The 22,582-nt window shown below is 53.7% G+C and overlaps 1 pseudogene; it reads right to left on the reverse strand.

Annotated features, from left to right (window-relative positions):
- Window positions 1-22,213, reverse strand: part of LOC137306478 (glycogen phosphorylase, muscle form-like) — a 53,093-nt pseudogene extending 30,880 nt beyond the window's left edge.
- Between the last annotated feature and the right edge of the window lie 369 nt (window positions 22,214-22,582).

The following is a 22,582-nucleotide window of genomic DNA, read 5'->3' on the forward strand; positions in this document are numbered from 1 at the left end:
CCCCACACACAGTGACGGGACGGGGGGTCTGTGTCTGTGATTCCCCCACACACAGTGACGGGACGGGGGGTCTGTGTCTGTGATTCCCCCACACACAGTGACGGGACGGGGGGTCTGTGTCTGTGATTCCCCCACACAGTGACGGGACGGGGGGGTCTGTGTCTGTGATTCCCTCACACACAGTGATGGGACGGGGGTCTGTGTCTGTGATTCCCCCACACACAGTGACGGGACGGGGGGTCTGTGTCTGTGATTCCCCCACACACAGTGACGGGACGGGGGGTCTGTGTCTGTGATTCCCCCACACACAGTGACGGGACGGGGGGTCTGTGTCTGTGATTCCCCCACACACAGTGATGGGACGGGGGGTCTGTGTCTGTGATTCCCTCACACACAGTGATGGGACGGGGGTCTGTGTCTGTGATTCCCTCACACAGTGATGGGACGGGGGTCTGTGTCTGTGATTCCCATACGCAGTGAACTCCCGATATAATCTTGTAGCGTTGAGCAGTTGGAAGTTCAGTCCGGGTTTCTCCCCACAGGAAGGGGAAATCCCACAGTCCCAAAAATCCCTCCTCCTCCTCCCTGATGAAGAACAGGAAAAGGAGGGAACTCTGAATCCCAGCTCGGGCCCACCTCTGAGGGCTGAGAATGGAGTCCCGGGGGCACGTGGAGGAGGGGCAGTATGAAGTGCTGCAGCTGAAGAGGAGGTGTGTCAGGAATGGCCCTTGTCACGAGGGTACAAACGGAAATGGGAATTCCACCCGAGGGGGAACGACAAAAGTTCCTCACCAGCCAGTCGGCCCAGACCCCCATTTCCAAGCCCAGCGTCTTCCTCGATGTCTTCCAATTCTTCCATGTCCAGACCAAGCTGTGGAAGAAATTCAACAAATAAACAAGATGCCATCACTCAAACCCACCCCCACCTCTGTAACTGGAAGGGGCACCAACTATTTTGGAACTGGGCTATACAAACCAGGACAGTCCCTGGTTCGATTCGTGGCCTAGCTGGGTTAATTCTCCTCTGGCCCACGTTTGGGATGCAGTAATTGGCCTTAACATCACAGGGGAAGTGATGCAAATCACTACCTAGCGCCTCCTACTGGAAAGTGGCCGTGTGTGGATGTCTGGTGAGGAAAGATTGGGCTCGGCTACGATGCCCCACACAGTGGAACATCCCACTAACTCTCACCATCTGGGCTCGTAACATTTGGCCGAGTTGCCAGAGGGCGGCTGGTGCCCTTAGAGCTGTACTGCAGCACGGAGGCACAAACGAGCAAAGGGGGTGGGAGAGGAGTGAAGAAGGGAAGGGACATCGGGGCAGTTATGGGATTTGGAACAGGCAGGAGGGGCCATAAGCTGGGCCAGAATAAAAATGGAGGAGGTCTTCACTGAGGGACTAAAATGGAGGAGGTCTTCACTGAGGGACTAAAATGGAGGAGGTCTTCACTGAGGGACTAAAATGGAGGAGGTCTTCACTGAGGGACTAAAATGGAGGAGGTCTTCACTGAGGGACTAAAATGGAGGAGGTCTTCACTGAGGGACTAAAATGGAGGAGGTCTTCACTGAGGGACTAAAATGGAGGAGGTCTTCACTGAGGGACTAAAATGGAGGAGGTCTTCACTGAAGGACTCAATGTTAGTTCCTCTTCTGCCTCATTAAGCATCGCCTCACAGCTTTAAGCAGTTACAGTGCATTAGAGGTCTGTAACGGGAGAAGGTTCTGGAACAGCTGTGCCCAATTCCTGACTAATCAGTCAGACTCCTAAATGTCACTGCTCTTTAGAATGCAGCCTGGGCCCGGTGACATCAATCAGCCAACCTCCAGCCTGTCGCTCTTTACACTGAGCTGATGTCCAATCCCATCAAATCTCCTCTGAGGTATGTCTGGGCTCAGGCTAAATGGGGGACCCCCACAGTGGGCCCAACCCCTCACTCAACATCCACACACCTGGGTAACGATGGGGGAACTGGGACTCTATTTTCCTCTCCCCTCCCTAGCCCGGGGACAGCGAGGCAGAGAGTAGTGCGCCCGGCCCGAGATCAGCTAACATCAGCCGGTACCTCCTCCATCGGTGAGCCTTTACTGACCGAGCCACGGTGAATCCCTCTTTGGCCAAGAGCCGAGTAGGTGGGGGCCACGGGCGACCTCCCAGATTCCTGGTAGCTCCTGGTCCAGTGACCCCCTGTCCGCCAAGCCTGGCGGCGTGATGCCCTCTGTGGTAGAATATCCTGCTGACACCCAGGTCACTCACATTCAGTGGGCACTCAGCTGAGGTACTGGAGGTTGACAGGAACTCATGGACCCATAGTGACTTGCCCTGTCCTGGGAGCGGGGGCAGAGGTTGGGCTCCCTAATCACTAGCAGGAGAGGGAGCAGGTTATATAGGCTGGCCCATAGAGATAATAGGGGCCTTCCCTGCCCCCTTCTCCACACCCCCCTCCCTGATCACGGACTTTCCCAACCCCTTACTTAACCCCCGTGGGGGGAGATTGTTTCCGTGGGTCCCTGACTGCGACCTGACCCCACCCCCCCCCCCCCACCACACGAATTTAAACTCCCGTTATTCCCGCTGACTTTGAGCCGCACTCAGTGTCGGGAAATGCTGATGAGGCCTGGGGGTTAAAATCTCCCGGGCCTCCTGCTCCAGGGGGCCGGACGGTTTGGACCCTGCACCCCCGATTCCCCCAGAGTTACAATCAGGGCTAATATTTTAATACAATTTCATGGGAGGGAGGGAAACGGATATCTGATCAAACGACAAGGTAATTTTGAGGAATGAGAGATCCGGACTGAACACGCAGTAGGGCGATCGGTTCTCTTACCTGATAGATTGCTTCATCACAGGCGTTCTGTAGACCCAGGTTCACCATCGTGTTCTGTAACGTGCGGCCCATGTAGAACTCCAGGGACAGGTAATAGATACGCTGTGAGGAGTGGGAGGGTGGGCGAGGGGGGAGAGAGAGAGAGAGAGAGAGAGAGATTCAGTAATCTTGGGAAACAAAAAGCACAACTCCACAGGTGCTGGGAATCTGTGAGCAATAACAGAAAAAGCTGGAAATAATCAGCAGGACTGAAGGAGGGGATTGAGTGACTCCTGTATATTCCCCTCTCGGAGTCAGAATGATACCGGGGCTAAAAGGGTTCAATTAAGGGTGGTAGAAGTGTGGACCTCTCTCCCACAAAAAGCAGGAGACGCTCGCTCAATTAATCACATTGAATCTGAGATCGATAGATTTATTAAGGGATATGGAGCCAAGACGGGTGGATGGAGTTAGGATACAGATCAGCCATGATCTCACTGATTGGTGGAACAGGCTCGAGGGGCTGAATGGCCCACTCCTGTTCCTGTTATGAGGACAGGTTGCAGAGTCTAGGCTTGTATTCCCTCGAGTGTAGAAGATTAAGGGGTGATCTAATTGAGGTGTTTAAGATGATTAAAGGATTTGATAGGGTCGATAGAGAGAAACTATTACCTCTGGTGGGGGGGGGTGGGGGGAGTCCAGAACAAGGGGGCCTAACCTTAAAATTAGAGCCAGGCCATTCAGGGGTGATGTCAGGAAGCACTTCCTCACACAAAGGGGAGTGGGAATCTGGAACTCTCTCCCCCAAAAAGCTGTGGATGCTGGGGGTCAACTGAAAATTTCAAAACTGAGATTGATTGATTTTTGTTGGGTGAGGGGATTAAGGGTTACGGAACCAAGGCGGGTAGATGGAGTTAGGATACAGATCAGCCATGATCTAATTGAATGGCGGAACAGGCTCGAGGGGCTGAATGGCCTCCTCGTGTTCCTATGTTGCTAATGTTTGGGTTCGAGCCCCACTCCAGACAGTCTCGGTGAGCGGAGACCGGAGCTCCGGCTCTGAATACTGGGTTGGCGACCAGCTGGGGTACTTGTGTCCGATGGGTCAGAGTACCCTTGTAGAGGGTAGGTGGGACTCTTTATTCTTGGTTGCAGCCCACCCTCAGAGAATGTATTCCGCAGATTAAAAAAAACACGTACAGGAATCCACCTCAGCTACCCTTCCCTAGTGAGTAGCACAGGAATCTAATGTGAGAGAGTCTTGGGTTAGAACACAAGAGGGACGGACTAAGGAAGGGTTTTAGATCTGAAATGTCGACTTCTGTCTCTCCACAGATGCTGCCTGACCTGCTGAGCACTTCCACCTTTAATCGGTTCTAGTTTTGTGTTGCACAAGACTCCCAGTGCAGGGGATCCCAGATCAGCTGTGTTGGTTGTAGGCTGCACTGCTCCAGACAGTGACCCACGCAGACAGATTCAAGGACAACATCAGAAGTCAGGAGCAGGTACCAGGGACTCCCAAATACGCTCAGAGACCGGTCAAGTGTATTACAGAGCGGCGTAGGCAGCGGGTTCATGTCCTGTATCAGTGTGCGGATCCTAATACCACTTGATCTGTCACACTTCAATTCATCCCTTCAAACTGCTCCCACTCCCAGTAATTGCCCTATACCCTCCAGTACTGTACCCCAGTGTTATAGTGACAGACCTGTCCCCACCAGTACTGTACCCCAGTGTTATAGTGACAGACCTGTACCCTCCAGTACTGTACCCCAGTGTTATAGTGACAGACCTGTCCCCACCAGTACTGTACCCCAGTGTTATAGTGACAGACCTGTACCCTCCAGTACTGTACCCCAGTGTTATAGTGACAGACCTGTCCCCACCAGTACTGTACCCCAGTGTTATAGTGACAGACCTGTACCCTCCAGTACTGTACCCCAGTGTTATAGTGACAGACCTGTACCCTCCAGTACTGTACCCCAGTGTTATAGTGACAGACCTGTACCCTCCAGTACTGTACCCCAGTGTTATACAGTGACAGACCTGTACCCTCCAGTACTGTACCCCAGTGTTATAGTGACAGACCTGTACCCACCAGTACTGTACCCCAGTGTTATAGTGACAGACCTGTACCCACCAGTACTGTACCCCAGTGTTATACAGTGACAGACCTGTACCCTCCAGTACTGTACCCGTGTTATACAGTGACAGACCTGTACCCTCCAGTACTGTACCCATTATAGTTGCAGACCTGTACCCAATAGTACTGTACCCCAGTGTTATACAGTGACAGACCTGCACCCTCCAGTACTGTACCCCAGTGTTATACAGTGACAGACCAGTCCCCACCACTGTACCCCCATTATACAGTGACAGACCTGTACCCACCACTGTACCCCGGTGTTATACAGTGACAGACCTGTCCCCACCAGTACTGTACCCCAGTGTTATACAGTGACAGACCTGTCCCCACCAGTACTGTACCCCAGTGTTATACAGTGACAGACTCGTACCCACTAGAGCAGGGAATGATAGAAAGAAGAAAAAAGGAAAGAACTGAAGGCTGTTTACAATTCATGTTTGCAGGTGATGCTTGGAGGCAGAGAAGTGTTTGCATATGATTTATAATAATGGGTGGGGAGGCTGTGTGGGGGGCCTAGGAGCAGCAGGCTTTGTTTACGTATTGACTACGGTTGCTAAGGAGACTTTCCACCAGCCCCTAACAACACTCAAATGCCTTGAACCCTTTCACAATGCGCCCGCTGATCCGCTAATCCACTGGCTTTGAGCGGCACTAACTCTATAATTGAACTGGGCTGCAGTATCTGCCTGGCGACCAATGTGCACAGGTTAAGGGAGGAACGTTGGCCAGGGCACCGGGGAAAACTCCCCCCGATCTTCTTTAACGTCCGACTCAGTAGGGGAGACGAGGCTTTCGACACAGCTCGGCCGCGTGAACGGTTCTGGAGAATCGGGGCAGATTGAGGTCTCTGCCAGCTGTGCCGTATGTACACAGGAGTTGGCGTAGACAAAGAGGCGACTCGTGCAGCACTTGGTGGAACTGAACTGTGCCCTTCCTCCTCTGTGGGTGTGACAACATTGAGCCAATCTCCACGACCTTCGAACCGGTGGGAGGCATGACTATCCTCTTAAAGGCACAATGCCCGGCACACGAGAGAAGGCATTTGCAAATTTTCATTTGTATTTTATCCCAAGGCTCTTCACAGGTGCGATTATCAGACAAAATTTGACACCAAGCCACATAAAGAGATATTAGGATAGCTGACCAAAAGCTTGGTCAAAGAGGTAGGATTTAAGGAACACCTTAAAAGGAGGAGAGAGAGACGGAGAGGCAGGGAGGTTTAGGGAGGGAATTCTAGAGCTTAGGGCCTCGGCAGCTGAAGGCACGGCCGCCAATGGTGGGGTGAAGGAAGTGGAGATGGACAAGAGGTCAGAGTTGGTAGAACACAGAGATGTCGGAGGGTTGTGGGGCTGGAGGAGGTTACAGAGATCGGGAGGGAGCGAGGCCATGGAGGGATTTGAGCTTGAGGATGAGAATTTTAAAATTGAGGCGTTGCTTGACCGGGAGCCAGCGTGGGTCAACGAGCACAGGGAGTGATGGGTGAACGGGACTGGGTCACACTCCTCCCTTCTCTCCCCACCAAACCTACTCCAAATCATTCTGTTCCAGCACCACAGAACTGGGAGGGAGTTTCAACTCAGTCGCCTCTTTCAATAATTCCACACGCCCTAACCTGTTTTGTTATTTTGATGATGATCCTTCCACCTTTCAGATAACCTGAACAGGGTCCTGCTACAAATCGACCACAGCTGGAAGTGAAGACCTCCTCTCAGTGAGTGGAGCCTCTCTCCTACAACACCAACAGGGACTCTGTCCAATAAACAAATGGTGTCTCAGTCCCTCTCTTGGGGAGATATCTGTACACTGTCTGGTATATCTCAGTCCCCTCTCCCGCTGGGAGATATCTGTACACTGTCTGGTGTGTCTCAGTCCCCTCTCCCTCTGGGAGATATCTGTACACTGTCTGATGTCTCTCACTCTCTCGCTCAGGGAGATATCTGTACACTGCCCGGTGTCTCTCAGTCCCCTCTCCCTCTGGGAGATATCTGTTCACTGTCTGGTGTCAGTCCCTCTCATGGAGATATCTGTGCACTGTCTGGTGTCTCTCTCTCTCTCTCTCGGGGGGATATCTGTACACCGTCTGGTATCTCAGTCCCTCTCTCGGCGAGATATCTGTACACTGCTTGGTGTCTCTCAATCCCTCTCTCAGGGAGATATCGGTACACTGTCTGGTGTCTAACAGTCCCTCTCTCGGAGAGATGGCTCTCAGTCCCCTTGCTCTCAGAGATCCCTGCATAGTGACAGGTTCTCATGGAGAGTTGGTACAAGGCTGATTAGGGAAGCTTAACTAACTGTGTCACATGTGAAATAGTTATTTTTTGAGGAGAAAGGGGTCTCACCATTGAGGGAATATAGACGAGCCAGATCTGGGAACGCGTCTTTAACAGACTCCAGATAAATCCCTGACTCGGCTCGGAGGCAGTTTGCTGCTGAGCTGCTTTTTTATGAGGTTGCCGCAGGACAGTTTTAACGGCGTTGATATTTTCTCTGACCCGTAGTATCAGTTTTCATTATGCATATATAGACGAGGAGCCTGTCAGCAGTCTCTTGTGCAGGAGGCCTGCTTGTATCATGCGTGGTGCCAATCTCCCCAGGCACCAACCAGCCCCTATCGAAAGACAGCTGGCATCAACGTGTGCTGGGGAGTGGGCACAATGCAAATTGAGGGGCTCGGAAATACCAGTGAGCCCACTGTCCCCTGGGGGGGTAGGGGCAGCTATCAGAGGGGTGGTTCTGCAGGTTGAGTGTTTTAGGAGTGGAAATTGTATTTTTAAAAAAATCAGGGTTTTAAATTGAAAGCACCATTTTTAAAAGCAGCTTCAGCTCCCAGTTCCACACTGTCCGACGTCAAGTGCTGGGCAATTAAATACTTTCCTTTCATTCTCCGTCCCACTCTGACCTCAGCCTCTTACACCGTTCCAATGAAGCTCAAAGCAAGCTTGAGGAACAGCACCTCACCTTTCAATTAGACCCTTTATAGCCTTCTGGCCTCAACATTGAACTCAACAACTTCAGATCATAACCACGTCTCCCACTTTCTCGGACAGCAGGTGCCGGTAATGGTTCTGCTGTAAACATTTACAGCTCCTCTGGATCCATCTTTTGTTTCTCTATTAGGAACATAGGAAGAGGAGGAGGCCATTCAGCCCCCTCGAGCCTGTTCCGCCATTCAATTAGATCATGGCTGATCTATCTCTTAACTCCATTTATCCACCTTGGCTCTATATCCCTTAATACCCTTACCCAACAAAAATCTACCAATCTCTGATTTAAATTGAGCTTTTACTGCTTTTTGTGGGAGAGAGTACCTCACTTCTACCACCCTTTGCGTGAAGTTTCCTAACTTCTCTCCTGAATGGCCTGACTCTGATTTTAAGTTATGTCCCCTTGTCCTCGACTCCCCACCAGCGGAAAAAGTTTCTCTCTATCTACCCTATCAGTTCCTTTCAAAACCCTAAGAACCTCAATCAAATCACCCCTAAACCTTCTATATTCCAGGGTCTTGTCCCATTACCACCCTCCTTGCCTTGCACCATCATCCCTTTTGTTATTTAATCACTCCTGCCCTCTGCCCTATCACAGACCTTCCCTTTTGTTCTTTCCTCCACCCCTGCCCCCATCTTATTCCCTGGCTCTATACTTGCTTCTCAAACAGTTAAATCTCAAACTTCTTCCAGTTCAGACAAAAGGTTATCGACCTGAAAAGTTAACACGGACACTGCCTGACCTGTTGAGTAGTTCTCCAGCATTCTCTGTTCTTGTACTAAATATCTGCCAGAGTTGATCTTCACTGAGGCTAAACACACACCACAAGCTTTGCCCATTTCATCTCTCTTCCCCGACTGAGTGACAGCGCACAGTCTCCTGCTTGGCCATGGGTGGAGCTGGCAATCTCACCTCTGCTCCATCCAGGGGGAACCAGGATGAAGCAACAGAGGAGAGACAAGGTGCACAGAAAACCAGGAGGGACAAACAGCAGCAGAGTAAATAATAGTGTAGAAAGAGCAGGAATTAGATGGAGGAAAAAAAGCAATGGTGTTGGAATGCATTTGTGTTATTGCGAGGAGTGTTACGAATAAGGTTGACGAGCTGCAGGTACAAGTTGCCACATGATCTGGTGGCTATAACCGAGACCTGGCTTAAACATGGGCAGGAATGGGAACTAAACATTCCTGGCTACAATGTATTCAGGAGGGACAGGGAAGGAAAAAAGCAAGGATGAGGGATGGCAGTATTGATCAAGGATAATATTACAGTTCTACAGAGGGACGATATACCAGAGGGTTCAAAGACTGAATCTATTTGGTTCGAGTTATGGAACAGAAAAGGAGCTGTTACATTGTTGGGTGTTTACTATAAACCTCCAAATAGTGAGGAGGAGATAGAGGAGCAAATCTGTGGGCAAATTTCAGAGAAATGTAAAAATAATAGAGCAATAATAGTAGGGGACTTCAACACAGACTGGAAAAAAAAGGGCAAGGAGGGTGAAGAATTCCTAAAATGTGTACAGGAGAACTTTCTTAATCAGTATGTTTCTAGCACAATGAGGAAGGAAGCTGTGCTGGATCGAGTTCTGGGGAATGAAGTGGGGCAAATGGAGTGTGTTTCAGTGGGAGAACATCTGGGTAATAGTGATCATAATATAATTAGGTTTAAAGTAGATACGGAAAAGGACAAAGAAAAATCAAGGGTGAAAATACCCAACTGGACGAGGGCCCATATCAGTGATCTGTCAAGGGGTCTAGCACAGGTTGACTGGAAACAAAGATTTGACCAAGAAAACAGTAAATGATCAATGGCAGGCCTTCAAGGCAGAGATAGTTCAGGTACAAATCAGGTATAGTCTCATGAGGAGGAAAGATGGGGCATCCAAAGCTAGTGCTCCCTGGACGACAAAGGAAATAGGGTTGAAATTAAAACAGAAAAAGGAAGTTTATGACAAATGTCAGGTATAGAATACAGTTTAAAAACCAGGCAGAATACAGAGAGTGCAGGGGGAAACTGAAAAAAGGATATAAGAAGGGCAAAGAGGGAATACAGGAAAAGATTAACGGGTAACATAAAAGGGAAATCATTTCAAAACATATAAAAAGTAAAAGGATAGTTAAAGGAATGGTGGGGCCGATTAGGGACAAAAAAGGAAATCTTCTTGTGGAGGCCGAGGACATGACAGGTACTGAAAGAGGACTTTGTATCTGTCTTCACAAAAAAGGGTGAAGTTAATGTTGCAATAGAGAAGGAGGGAGTGGAGATATTGGATAAGATAAAAATAGACAGAAAGGAGGTGCTAAATAGGTTGACGTCACTCAATGTTAACAAGTCACCCGGTCTAGGTGGGATGCATCCTCGGTTGCTGAGGGAAGCTAGGGTGGAGATAGTAGAAACACTGACCACAATCTATCAATCCTCTTTGGATATGGGAGTGGTGCCCAAGGACTGGAGGATTGCAAATGTTACACTCCTTTTTGAAAAAGGGGAGAGGGATAAACCTGGTAACTACAGGCCAATCAGTCTAATGTCAGTGGTGGGAAAACTACTAGAGACCATTGTCAAGGGCAAAATTAATTCTCACTTGGAGAAGCATGGGTTAATAAAGGACTACCAGCACAGATTTATTAAAGGCAAGTCGTATCTGATTAATCTGATTGAGATCTTTGATGCAGTATCAGAGAGGGTTGATGAAGGTAGTGCAGTAGATGTTGTATATATGGACTTTCAAAAGGCATTTAATAAAGTACCACATAACAGACATTCAGATAATACGAGCACATGGTATTAAAGGGATGGTGGTAACTTGGGTATGTAACTGGCCGAGGGATAGGAGGCAGAGAGTAGTGGTGAACAGATGTTTTTCTGACTGGAAAGAAGTATGCAGTGGGGTCCCCCAGGGGTCGCTATTAGGACCATTGCTTCTCTTGTTATATATAAATTACCTGGACTTGGGTATAGGGAGTACAATTTCGAAGTTTTCGAATGATACAAAACTTGGCAACGTGGTAAATAGTGAGGAGGATAGTAGCGGACTTCAGGAGGACATAGTCAGACTGGTGAAATGGGCAGACACATGGCGGGTGTAATTTAATGTGGATAAGTGTGTAGTGATGCACTTTGGGACGAACAATATGGAGAAGCAGTGTAATCTAAACTGTACTATTTTGAGGAGGTGGTCAGAGCAGAGGGACCTGAGGGTGGAGATTCACAAATCTTTGAAGGTGGCAGGTCAAGTTGATAAGGTGGTTAAGAAAGCATCTGGGATACTGGCTTTGTAAATAGGGGAACTGAATACAAAAACAAGGAAGTTATGCTAAACCTTTACAAATCACTGGTCAGGCCTCAGCTGGAGTATTGTGCAGGATTCTGGGCCTCACACTTTAGGAAGGATGTCAAGGTCTTGGAGAGGGTGCAGAGGAGATTTACTAGAATGGTACCAGGGATGACGGACTTCAGTTATGTGGAGAGACTGGAGAAGCTGGGATTGTTCTCCTTACAGCAGGGAAGGTTAAGGGGAGATTTAATAGAGACGTTCAAAATTATGAGGGGTTTTCATAGAGTAAATAAGGAGAAACTGTTTCCAGTAGCGGGGGACACAAGTAGGGAATTCAGGCAAAGGGTGAATCAGGCTCGAAGGATGATTTAGTAAGACAAGCGTTTAGCTGCAAGTCATGCCTGGTCAGTAACCAGAGGACACAGATTTAAAATAATTGGCAAAAGAACTAGAGGGGAATTGAGAAGAATTTTTTTCACACAGAGTTGTTATGATCTGGAACAATCATAACTTTCAAAAGACAATTGGACATGTACTTGAAGAGGACTGATTTGCAGGGTTACGGGGAAAAAGCTAGGGTTTAGGACCAAATTAGACAGCTCTTTCAAAGAGCCAGCACAGGAACGACAGGCCAAATGACCTCCTTCTATGATCTCGAAGCCCGCCTACTTCGAATCCCCTCTTTCTGTCAGCCGTGGCTCAGTAGTACCTCTCTTGCCCGAGTCAGAAGGTTCGAGCCCCACTTGAGCCCATAACCCAAGCTGACGCACCCAGTGCAGTACTGAGGGAGGGCCACACTGTCGGAGGTGTCGTCTTTCGGATGAGACCAAGGCCCCGTTCTGCCCTCTCAGGTAAACGTAAAAGATCCCACGGCCACTATTTGAAAAGCAGGGAGTTGTCCCTGGTGTCCTGGGCCAATATATATCCCTCAACCAACATCAGTAAAAAAAAAATTCTGGTCATTTTCACATTACTGTTTGTGGGATCTTGCTCTGCTCAAATTGGCTGCCGCGGTTCCTACATTACAACAGGGACACTTCAAAAGTACTTCATTGGCTGTGAAGCACTTAGGGACATCCTGAGGGTGTGAAAGGCATGATATAAATAGAAACTGGGCTTAGACAGCGTCAGCAGGCTATTCATCCGTGTGGGCCACCCACTGCACTTTCCAGCGGTGGGTCGCTGGGTAGTGATCAGGAACATCCTGGCCGATTATCTCCCCTCCCCCTCCACAATTCAGGCAGCGATGTAGCACGCGCCCCCTCCCTCCCTCCCTCCCCGCCTGCGCGTCACTAACTCAGCAAAGGCCCAAACAGCAAACCTCGGGGCCTCCGAGCTCTGCGCGACTCTGGGAACGGTTTTGTAATCCTCAGACTAAAACACAACACGGGGATAAAGCACGAGTGAAGCTCAATGTGATATGGTCAGGGAGCAACACAGCTTTTCTCTCTCTCTCTCTCTCTCTCTCTCTCTGGCGATGCTGGGAAAGTGCAGCGTTCCGGCAGCAACCCACGCCCCACAATCGAACACCAGCCCAACAGAATGTGAGCAACTGGCTGCCCAAGGGTGCTGGAAAGTGCGCGTGGGGCAGCTCTGGAACTTAAAACCTGCGACCTTCTGATTTTGGAGGGGGGGGGGGCGGTTGGGAGAAAGTTGAAGATGGCACCAATTCCGGTTACATAAATGCCCCAGATGGACACACCTGCAGACACCACCGTATTGGGCCTGGGTTCCAATCCAGGCAGGACTCTCGACCCCTGACATTCAGTCTCGGTCCACCCTGCCTGGGGTGAGGGAGCAGGGCGAAGGAAAAATAGCTCTGGTTGCAAAACTGAATCAAGCAGCCCCGGTTTAAAAATAACCCCCCTTGGTACTCAGCAAAGGTCAAAGGGCCTGAAGAGATGCTTCACAGAGTATCATATAAACCACTGAGCTCAATACTGGGGAGGATTGGGTTACCTCTCCCTCACACTTCACACAAGTTCCCCATCTGTCTCTTTGGGTGTAAACTCTTTGCAAATCCAAACCAGGCACTCAACAGTTCGGTTTTACAGTAAAAGTCCCATTTCTTTTCTGCCCCACTCCCCAGTGCCAGTACTGAGGGAGTGCTGCACTGTCAGAGGTGCAGTCTTTCGGATGAGGCCCTGTCTGCCCTCTCAGGTGGACGTTAAAGATCCCACGGCCACTATTGGAAGAAGAGCAGGGGGAGTCCTTCCCGGTGTCTGTTTGTGGAATTCCCTCCCTAAAGCTCTCCACCTCCTTAAAACCCAACTCTTTTGACAAAGCTTTTGGTCGCCCCTCCTAATATCTCCTCCTGTGTCTCAGGCACCCATTTGAAGTCTGATTACGTCTCTTGTGAAGCACTTTGGGACGTGTTTCTACATTAAAAGTGCAAGCTGCTGTTGCTGTGTGCCCCAGTGCAGCGTTGAGGGAGTGTTGCACTGTCGGAGGTGCCGTCCTTCGGATGAGATGGGGAAACCCTTCTTTGCCAGTTTCAGCTCTGACCAGGAGATGCTATCCCGGATGGGATCAAACAAGGACCTGGGTGCCTTGCTTTTCGGGAATATTCTGTTTCTGTTACAAGGCTCTTGGGTGAACGTACACAACTACAACACTGGCATCTACCAGACAATGTGGAAAATTGCCCAGGTATGTCCTGTCCACAAAAAGCAGGGCAAATCCAATCCAGACAATTACCGCCCCATCAGTCTACTCTCAATCATCAGCAAAGTGATGGAAGGTGTCGTCGACAGTGCTATCAAACGGCACTTACTCACCAATAACCTGCTCACCGATGCTCAGTTTGGGTTCCGCCAGGACCACTCGGCTCCAGACCTCATTTGTCCAAACATGGACAAAAGAGCTAAATTCCAGCGGTGAGGTGAGAGTGACTGCCCTTGACATCAAGGCAGCATTTGACCGAGTGTGGCACCAAGGAGCCCTAGTAAAATTGAAGTCAATGGGAATCAGGGGGAAAACTCTCCAGTGGCTGGAGTCATACCTAGCACAAAGAAAGATGGTAGTGGTTGTTGGAGGCCAATCATCTCAGCCCCAGGACATTGCTGCAGGAATTCCTCAGGGCAGTGTCCTAGGCCCAACCATCTTCAGCTGCTTCATCAATGACCTTCCCTCCATCATAAGGTCAGAAATGGGGATGTTCGCTGATGATTGCACAGTGTTCAGTTCCATTCGCAACCCCTCAGATAATGAAGCAGTCTGTGCCCACATGGAGCAAGACCTGGACAACATCCAGGATTGGGCTGATAAGTGGCAAGTAACATTCGCGCCAGACAAGTGCCAGGCAATGACCATCTCCAACAAAAGAGTCTAACCACCTCCCCATGACATTTAACGGCATTACCATAGCCAAATCCCCCACCATCAACATCCTGGGGGTCACCATTGACCAGAAACTTAACTGGACCAGCCACATAAATACTGTGGCTACGAGAGCAGGTCAGAGGCTGGGTATTCTGTGGCGAGTGACTCACCTCCTGACTCCCCAAAGCCTTTCCACCATCTACAAGGCACAAGTCAGGAGTGTGATGGAATACTCTCCACTTGCCTGGATGAGTGCAGCTCCAACACCACTCAAGAACCTTGAACCATCCAGGACAAAGCCGCCCGCTTGATTGGCACCTCATCCACCACCAGCACATTGTAGCTGCAGTGTGTACCATCCACAGGATGCACTGCAGCAACTCACCAAGGCTTCTTTGCCAGCACCTCCCAAACCCGCGACCTCTACCACCTAGAAGAACAAGGACAGCAGGCACATGGGAACAACACCACCTGCACGTTCCCCTCCAAGTCACACACCATCCCGACTTGGAAATATATCGCCGTTCCTTCATGGTCGCTGGGTCAAAATCCTGGAACTCCCTTCCTAATAGCACTGTGGGAGAACCTTCACCACACGGACTGCAGCGGTTCAAGGTGGCGGCTCACCACCACCTTCTCAAGGGGCAATTAGGGATGGGCAATAAATGCCGGCCTCGCCAGCGACACCCACATCCCATGAACGAATAAACAAAAAGGGTTTCAAATGAGTCCCACTCAAAATATGTGTTAAATTTCTTCCTTCTGCCCATACCCAAACAGGCAAGGGGTGGGGGGGGGGGGGGGGGTGGAAAGCGGTGAAGAGGGAATTCTAACTCTTGGGTGACACCCATCCGGGGGTCTCGTGGTAGGCTTGACTGGCCAGCTGCCCACCTGAAATGGGTGCAAAGGGGCAGCTGGTTGGCCGCCAGCAGGCAAAGATCGGGCAGCCCTCTGGCACTCAGCTGAGGGGGTTTGATAAGGTCTCGCGGTGGGGAGGGGAAGCCCTGTGCATCAGGGATCTGGAATTTCCTGTGGGGTCCGGTGGGGGCCATAAAACCTTTACTTTAGGGTCACCGCTTCTTCCCGGACAGATTTTAACTGAGAGGGGTAACCACTATGCGTGCCTTGCTCAGTGGGCCATCGACATGCCATCGGATTCCTACATACATTACAGGATATTAAATCAGCCAAAGTCTGGCAGGCACCAGCAAGAACAGACGATTTTCTGCCAGACGAAGAGAGCTAAAACTCCCCGATGAGTCTGCAGTCAATACCACAAGCAATCCCCGCATCCCCCCCCCCCATTGCTCAGTTTGTAGAGACACTGGGACGGAGCCATTCAGACCAGGACAGGCCCAGATTCGGTCTTAAAGAAAAAAATAAAGAGCAGGCAGAAGCCCGGGTAACACTGGAATTAAAAAGCCAGCAAGATCGCATTGGAGCCTCGGGATTCGGTGACTATTTTCAAGTATCGGGGGACACAAGTAGGGAATTCAGGCAAAGGGTGAATCAGGCTCGAAGGATGATTTAGTAAGACAAGCGTTTAGCTGCAAGTCATGCCTGGTAAGAGGCAAGCGGGAGAAGGGATTGGGGGATATGCCATGTTCGTTGGGATTTCTCAAGGTCCTAAACATCATTCCGTCCTCTTAAAATCCACTTGAATGACTGCCCTGTGAGTAGCGTCCCCTTGAATACCCTTCAGGAGAAGCTGTATAGAGCAGGTGGAGAGGGCGGTGTCTGCTGCAGCATTATTATTCAGGGCTGTCAGCCAAGATTGTTGGCAGATTGAGAGAGTGTTTTATTTTTAAAAAACTGGGCTGTGCTGAGCTGTAAAGATGGCGGTGGGTGGGAGGCAGGGAGTCTGCCTGCACTGAACAGTCGGAGGCTGCTGATCGGATAGCATCTCAGGAGGCTCCACACTGCACAGTCGAGGCTATAGAGGGAGCGCAGTCTGATGGCACCGAGGCAAAGCAACAGAATTGTGTGTGTCATGGTGCCAGGGACAGAAGCACCCCTCCTCCCCTTCCCCATGTGGCACTTATCTTGTGCCAACATTATGTCCTGGCATCCAACAGAATACCGTGGGCACTTTCAAAAAATGCAGCTCAGGCCCGGACTGGAGTTATACTGAGTTACATGTGGTGACGTGCAGGGGTGCTGGATGTACACTGCTTGCCTTTAGCGCATTAGCATGTCAGCTCGAAGCCCGACTCTGGTTAATGCTGCCACTTTATCCATTGATCCGCAGCCAAAGGCTTCGCATCAATGTAGAACTGAGAGGAAAAGTGCACTGAGAAACTGAAATAATGTGACAGGATTCGAAGGGGAACTATAGGTGGAGAGAAACCTCCTTCGATCCTGTCCAACCGCCCCCCGCCACACACACACTGCCCTTTAAGAACACCTTGTGTAACCAATGCCCAATTTATACCGTCCCGCCATCCCACGTGCCCGTGTTCCACCGTCCCGCCATCCCACGTGCCCGTGTTCCACCGTCCCGCCATCCCACGTGCCCGTGTTCCACCATCCCGCCATCCCACGTGTCCGTGTTCCACCGTCCCGCCATCCCACGTGCCCGTGTTCCACCGTCCCGCCATCACACGTGCCCGTGTTCCACCGTCCCGCCATCACACGTGCCCGTGTTCCACCGTCCCGCCATCACACGTGCCCGTGTTCCACCGTCCCGCCATCACACGTTCCCGTGTTCCACCGTCCCGCCATTACACGTTCCCGTGTTACACCGTCCCGCCATTACACGTTCCCGTGTTCCACCATCCCGCCATTACACGTTCCCGTGTTCCACCATTACACGTTCTCGTGTTCCACCATTACACGTTCCCGTGTTCTATCATCCCATCCCTTTCCAGTTGGCAGTGGTTGTCATGGCAACAATGAATGCTACTCTCCCCCACTGGCACAAATGGATTAATGAGTTTTATTGTCCTCTCATAGGAACAGGGGAGGCCATTCAGCCCCTCGAGCCTGTTCCACCGTTCAACTGGATCATGGCTGATCTGTATCTTAACTCCATCTACCCGCCTCGGTTCTGTAACCATTAATCCCCTCACCCAACAAAAATCCATCAATCTCAGTTTGAAAGCTCCAATTGACCCCCGGCCTCGACAGCTTTTTGGGGGAGAGAGTTCCAGATTCCCACTCCCCTTTGTGTGAAGAAATGCTTCCTGACATCACCCCTGAACGGCCTGGCTCTAATTTTAAGGTTATGCCCCCTCGTTCTGGACTCTCCCACCAGAGGAAATAGTTTCTCTCTATCTGCCCTATCACATCCTTTAATCCTCCCTATCTCTGTAACCTCCTCCAGCCCCTACAACCCTCAGAGATCTCTGCGCTCCTTCAATTCTGGCCTCTTGCACATCCCCGATTTTAATCACCCCACATTGCCGGCCGTGCCTTCAGCTGCCTGGGCCCTAAGCTCTGGAATTCCCTCCCTAAACCTCTCCGCCTCTCTCTCCTCCTTTAAGAGACTCCTTAAAACCTGCCTCATTGACCAAGCTTTTGGTGGGACCTATGTGGGTGGGGTTACGGATCGAACCTCGGGCCTTGTTGATCTGTATGGCATGAAGCCACACCAGGAAGTGCATTTACCCACTGAGCCAGTGGCGGAGAGAGGAGGAGGTAATTACACACACGGTTAAATTCGAAACATGAACCATTCTGGGAAGTTGAGATGGTAGTTAAACGCTTGCAGAGCAAATGACATGGCTAATCTGAGTGAAACTAGAGTCGGTCACAGATCAATGCTTATCTCTCCTTGCTTCCTCTCTCCTTCGTTCAAATCCCAACTCCTCACGTCTCTGCTCCGTGTCTAATTCTTCTCACCCCCACCCCACTGAGGAATCTTGAGTAATGTCTTGCTACATTAAAAGGGTTATAGAAATGTTTGGATATCCTATTCAAAAGTGACAGACCAGTACTGTACCCCCGTTATAGTGACAGACCTGTCCCCACCAGTACTGTACCCCCGTGTTATACAGTGACAGACCTGTACCCACCAGTACTGTACCCCCGTGTTATACAGTGACAGACCTGTCCCCACCAGTACTGTACCCCAGTGTTATAGTGACAGACCTGTCCCCACCAGTACTGTACCCCAGTGTTATAGTGACAGACCTGTACCCACCAGTACTGTACCCCCGTGTTATACAGTGACAGACCTGTCCCCACCAGTACTGTACCCCCGTGTTATACAGTGACAGACCTGTCCCCACCAGTACTGTACCCCAGTGTTATACAGTGACAGACCTGTACCCACCAGAACTGTACCCCAGTGTTATACAGTGACAGACCTGTACCCACCAGAACTGTACCCCAGTGTTATACAGTGACAGACCTGTACCCACCAGAACTGTACCCCAGTGTTATACAGTGACAGACCTGTACCCACCAGTACTGTACCCCAGTGTTATACAGTGACAGACCTGTACCCACCAGTACTGTACCCCAGTGTTATAGTGACAGACCTGTACCCACCAGTACTGTACCCCCGTGTTATACAGTGACAGACCTGTACCCTCCAGTACTGTACCCCAGCGTTATACAGTGACAGACCTGTACCCTCCAGTACTGTACCCTCCAGAACCAATGCTAGATACTGTCCAGTGGTGGGTTGCCCAGTGCTATTGTGCTCGATATTGGTGTCAACTGCTGAGGTTTCCAGTACTGGTGTTGCAATGACCAGTGCCCAGGTACCCAACACTCAGCGTCTGGGACCCCCAGTGTCCAGGATCCCTCCCAGTGCTCAGAGCCCTCCCAGTGTCTGGACAACCCCCCTCCCGACAATGCCCAGTGTCTGGAACCCCCCCCCTCCTCCCCACAATGCCCAGGACCCCCAGTGTCCAGTGTCAGGGCTGTCCACCCAATCCCCACTGCCCAGGACCCCTGGTGTCCAGTATCTGCACTCCTCCGGTACACAGCAGACCCCACCAGTACCCAGGACCCCCCAGCGCCCACTCTCCGGGATGCCCCCACCCCCCAGCGCCCACTCTCCGGGATGCCCACACCCCCCCCAGCGCCCACTCTCCGGGATGCCCCCCCCCCCAGCGCCCACTCTCCGGGATGCCCCCGCCCCCCCTCCAGCGCCCACTCTCCGGTATTCCCCCGCCCCCCCCCCCCCGTGCCCACTCTCCGGGATGCCCCCCCCCCAGCGCCCACTCTCCGGGATGCCCCCACTCCAGCGCCCACTCTCCGGGATTCCCCCGCCCCCCCCCCACCAAGTGCCCACTCTCCGGGATGCCTCTGCCCCACCCCAGCGCCCACTCTCCGGGATGCCCCCGCCCCACCCCAGCGCCCACTCTCCGGGATGCCCCCGCCCCCCCAGCGCCCACTCTCCGGGATGCCCCCACCCCTCCGGGATTCCCCCGCCCCCCCAGTGCCCGCTCTCCGGGATGCCCCCGCCCCCCCCAGTGCCCGCTCTCCGGGATGCCCCCGCCCCCCCAGTGCCCGCTCTCCGGGATGCCCCCGCCCCCCAGTGCCCGCTCTCCGGGATGCCCCCGCCCCCCAGTGCCCGCTCTCCGGGATGCCCCCGCCCCCTCCAGTGCCCGCTCTCCGTGATGCCCCCGCCCCCCCCCACAGTGCCCGCTCTCCGTGATGCCCCCGCCCCCCCCACAGTGCCCGCTCTCCGTGATGCCCCCGCCCCCCCACAGTGCCCGCTCTCCGGGATGCCCCCGCCCCCCCACAGTGCCCGCTCTCAGGGATGCCCCCGCCCCCCCACAGTGCCCGCTCTCCGGGATGCCCCCGCCCCCCACAGTGCCCGCTCTCCGGGATGCCCCCGCCCCCCCACAGTGCCCGCTCTCCGGGATGCCCCCGCCCCCCAGTGCCCGCTCTCCGGGATGCCCCCGCCCCCCAGTGCCCGCTCTCCGGGATGCCCCCGCCCCCCAGTGCCCGCTCTCCGGGATGCCCCCGCCCCCCAGTGCCCGCTCTCCGGGATGCCCCCGCCCCCCAGTGCCCGCTCTCCGGGATGCCCCCGCCCCCCAGTGCCCGCTCTCCGGGATGCCCCCGCCCCCCAGTGCCCGCTCTCCGGGATGCCCCCGCCCCCCAGTGCCCGCTCTCCGGGATGCCCCCGCCCCCCAGTGCCCGCTCTCCGGGATGCCCCCGCCCCCCAGTGCCCGCTCTCCGGGATGCCCCCGCCCCCCAGTGCCCGCTCTCCGGGATGCCCCCGCCCCCCAGTGCCCGCTCTCCGGGATGGCCCCGCCCCCCAGTGCCCGCTCTCCGGGATGCCCCCGCCCCCCAGTGCCCGCTCTCCGGGATGCCCCCGCCCCCCCCAGTGCCCGCTCTCCGGGATGCCCCCCAGTGCCCGCTCTCCGGGATGCCCCCCAGTGCCCGCTCTCCGGGATGCCCCCCAGTGCCCGCTCTCCGAGGGACCCCCCCCAGTGCCCGCTCTCCGAGGGACCCCCCCCAGTGCCCGCTCTCCGAGGGACCCCCCCCAGTGCCCGCTCTCCGGGGGACCCCCCCCAGTGCCCGCTCTCCGGGGGACCCCCCCCAGTGCCCGCTCTCCGGGGGACCCCCCCCAGTGCCCGCTCTCCGGGGGACCCCCCCCAGTGCCCGCTCTCCGGGGGACCCCCCCCAGTGCCCGCTCTCCGGGGGACCCCCCCCAGTGCCCGCTCTCCGGGGGACCCCCCCCAGTGCCCGCTCTCCGGGGGACCCCCCCCAGTGCCCGCTCTCCGGGGGACCCCCCCCAGTGCCCGCTCTCCAGGTGACCCCCCCCAGTGCCCGGTCTCCAGGTGACCCCCCCAGTGCCCGCTCTCCGGGTGACCCCCCCAGTGCCCGCTCTCCGGGTGACCCCCCCAGTGCCCGCTCTCCGGGGGACCCCCCCCAGTGCCCGTTGCCCAGGGATGGGACCCCCCCAGTGCCCACTGCCCAGGGATGGGCCCCCCCCAGTGCCCACTGCCCAGGGATGGGCCCCCCCCAGTGCCCACTGCCCAGGGATGGCCCCCCCCCCAGTGCCCACTGCCCAGGGATGGGACCCCCCCAGTGCCCACTGCCCAGGGATGGGACCCCCCAGTGTGCCCACTGCCCAGGGATGGGACCCCCCAGTGTGCCCACTGCCCAGGGATGGGACCCCCCAGTGTGCCCACTGCCCAGGGATGGGACCCCCCCAGTGTGCCCACTGCCCAGGGATGGGACCCCCCAGTGTGCCCACTGCCCAGGGATGGGACCCCCCAGTGTGCCCACTGCCCAGGGATGGGACCCCCCAGTGTGCCCACTGCCCAGGGATGGGACCCCCCCAGTGTGCCCACTGCCCAGGGATGGGACCCCCCCAGTGCGCCCTTCCCCTCTCACCTTGGGGTCCTTCTCATAGTAATACTGCTGGGTGCGGATCCACCTGCCCACCAGGTGGTCGCGGACGGTGTGCGCCAGGGCGAAGTAGTAATCTCGGGGCGTCGACACATTGCGGTCCTTGACCAGGGTGAAGTGCAGGTGTCGGTTGAAATTCTTCTTCAGGTCGGTCACGTTCTCCACGCCGGCCAGGCCCCGCACGCTGATCTGCTTCCTCCGCTCCATGTCGGTCTTGGGCCGCGACATGATGTCGGTTTATATAATTTAATTATAAAAAAAATAAAATCAACCGTTTTTTATTATATATAAAAAAAAACCCCCCTTCACCTCAGCGAAAAAACCGAGCGACCGCCGCCTTCCGCTAGCTCGCGCCCTCATCAATATTCAACGGACGCTCTCATTAATATGTAGTGGCCCTCATCAATATTCATTAGGCGTTACGCCCACCGCCGCCAGCCAGCCAGCCACCCACCGCGCGCAGCACGCCGGGAGTTGTAGGCCACGCCCACCCGCTGGCTCGTTGCCCCGCCCCCTTCTTGGCACTACAAGTCCCGGCCGGCTCCGCTCGCGCGTGCGCCGTTCAGTGGGAGGAGTCAGGTTGGTCCTCCACCGGGCCCAGATGATTGACAGGGCCGGGGCAAGGTGTGGGCGCGTGCGGCTGCTCACGTCCCCAGCCCGTTCCCGGCTGCTGCATTCTCTCAAGGAGGGCAGTGAAAGGGCGAGTTATTTAAAGCGTCCTCGTCCGACCTC

The sequence above is a fragment of the Heptranchias perlo genome, chromosome 43, assembly GCF_035084215.1.
Source record: "Heptranchias perlo isolate sHepPer1 chromosome 43, sHepPer1.hap1, whole genome shotgun sequence".
Taxonomy (NCBI): Eukaryota; Metazoa; Chordata; class Chondrichthyes; order Hexanchiformes; family Hexanchidae; genus Heptranchias; species Heptranchias perlo.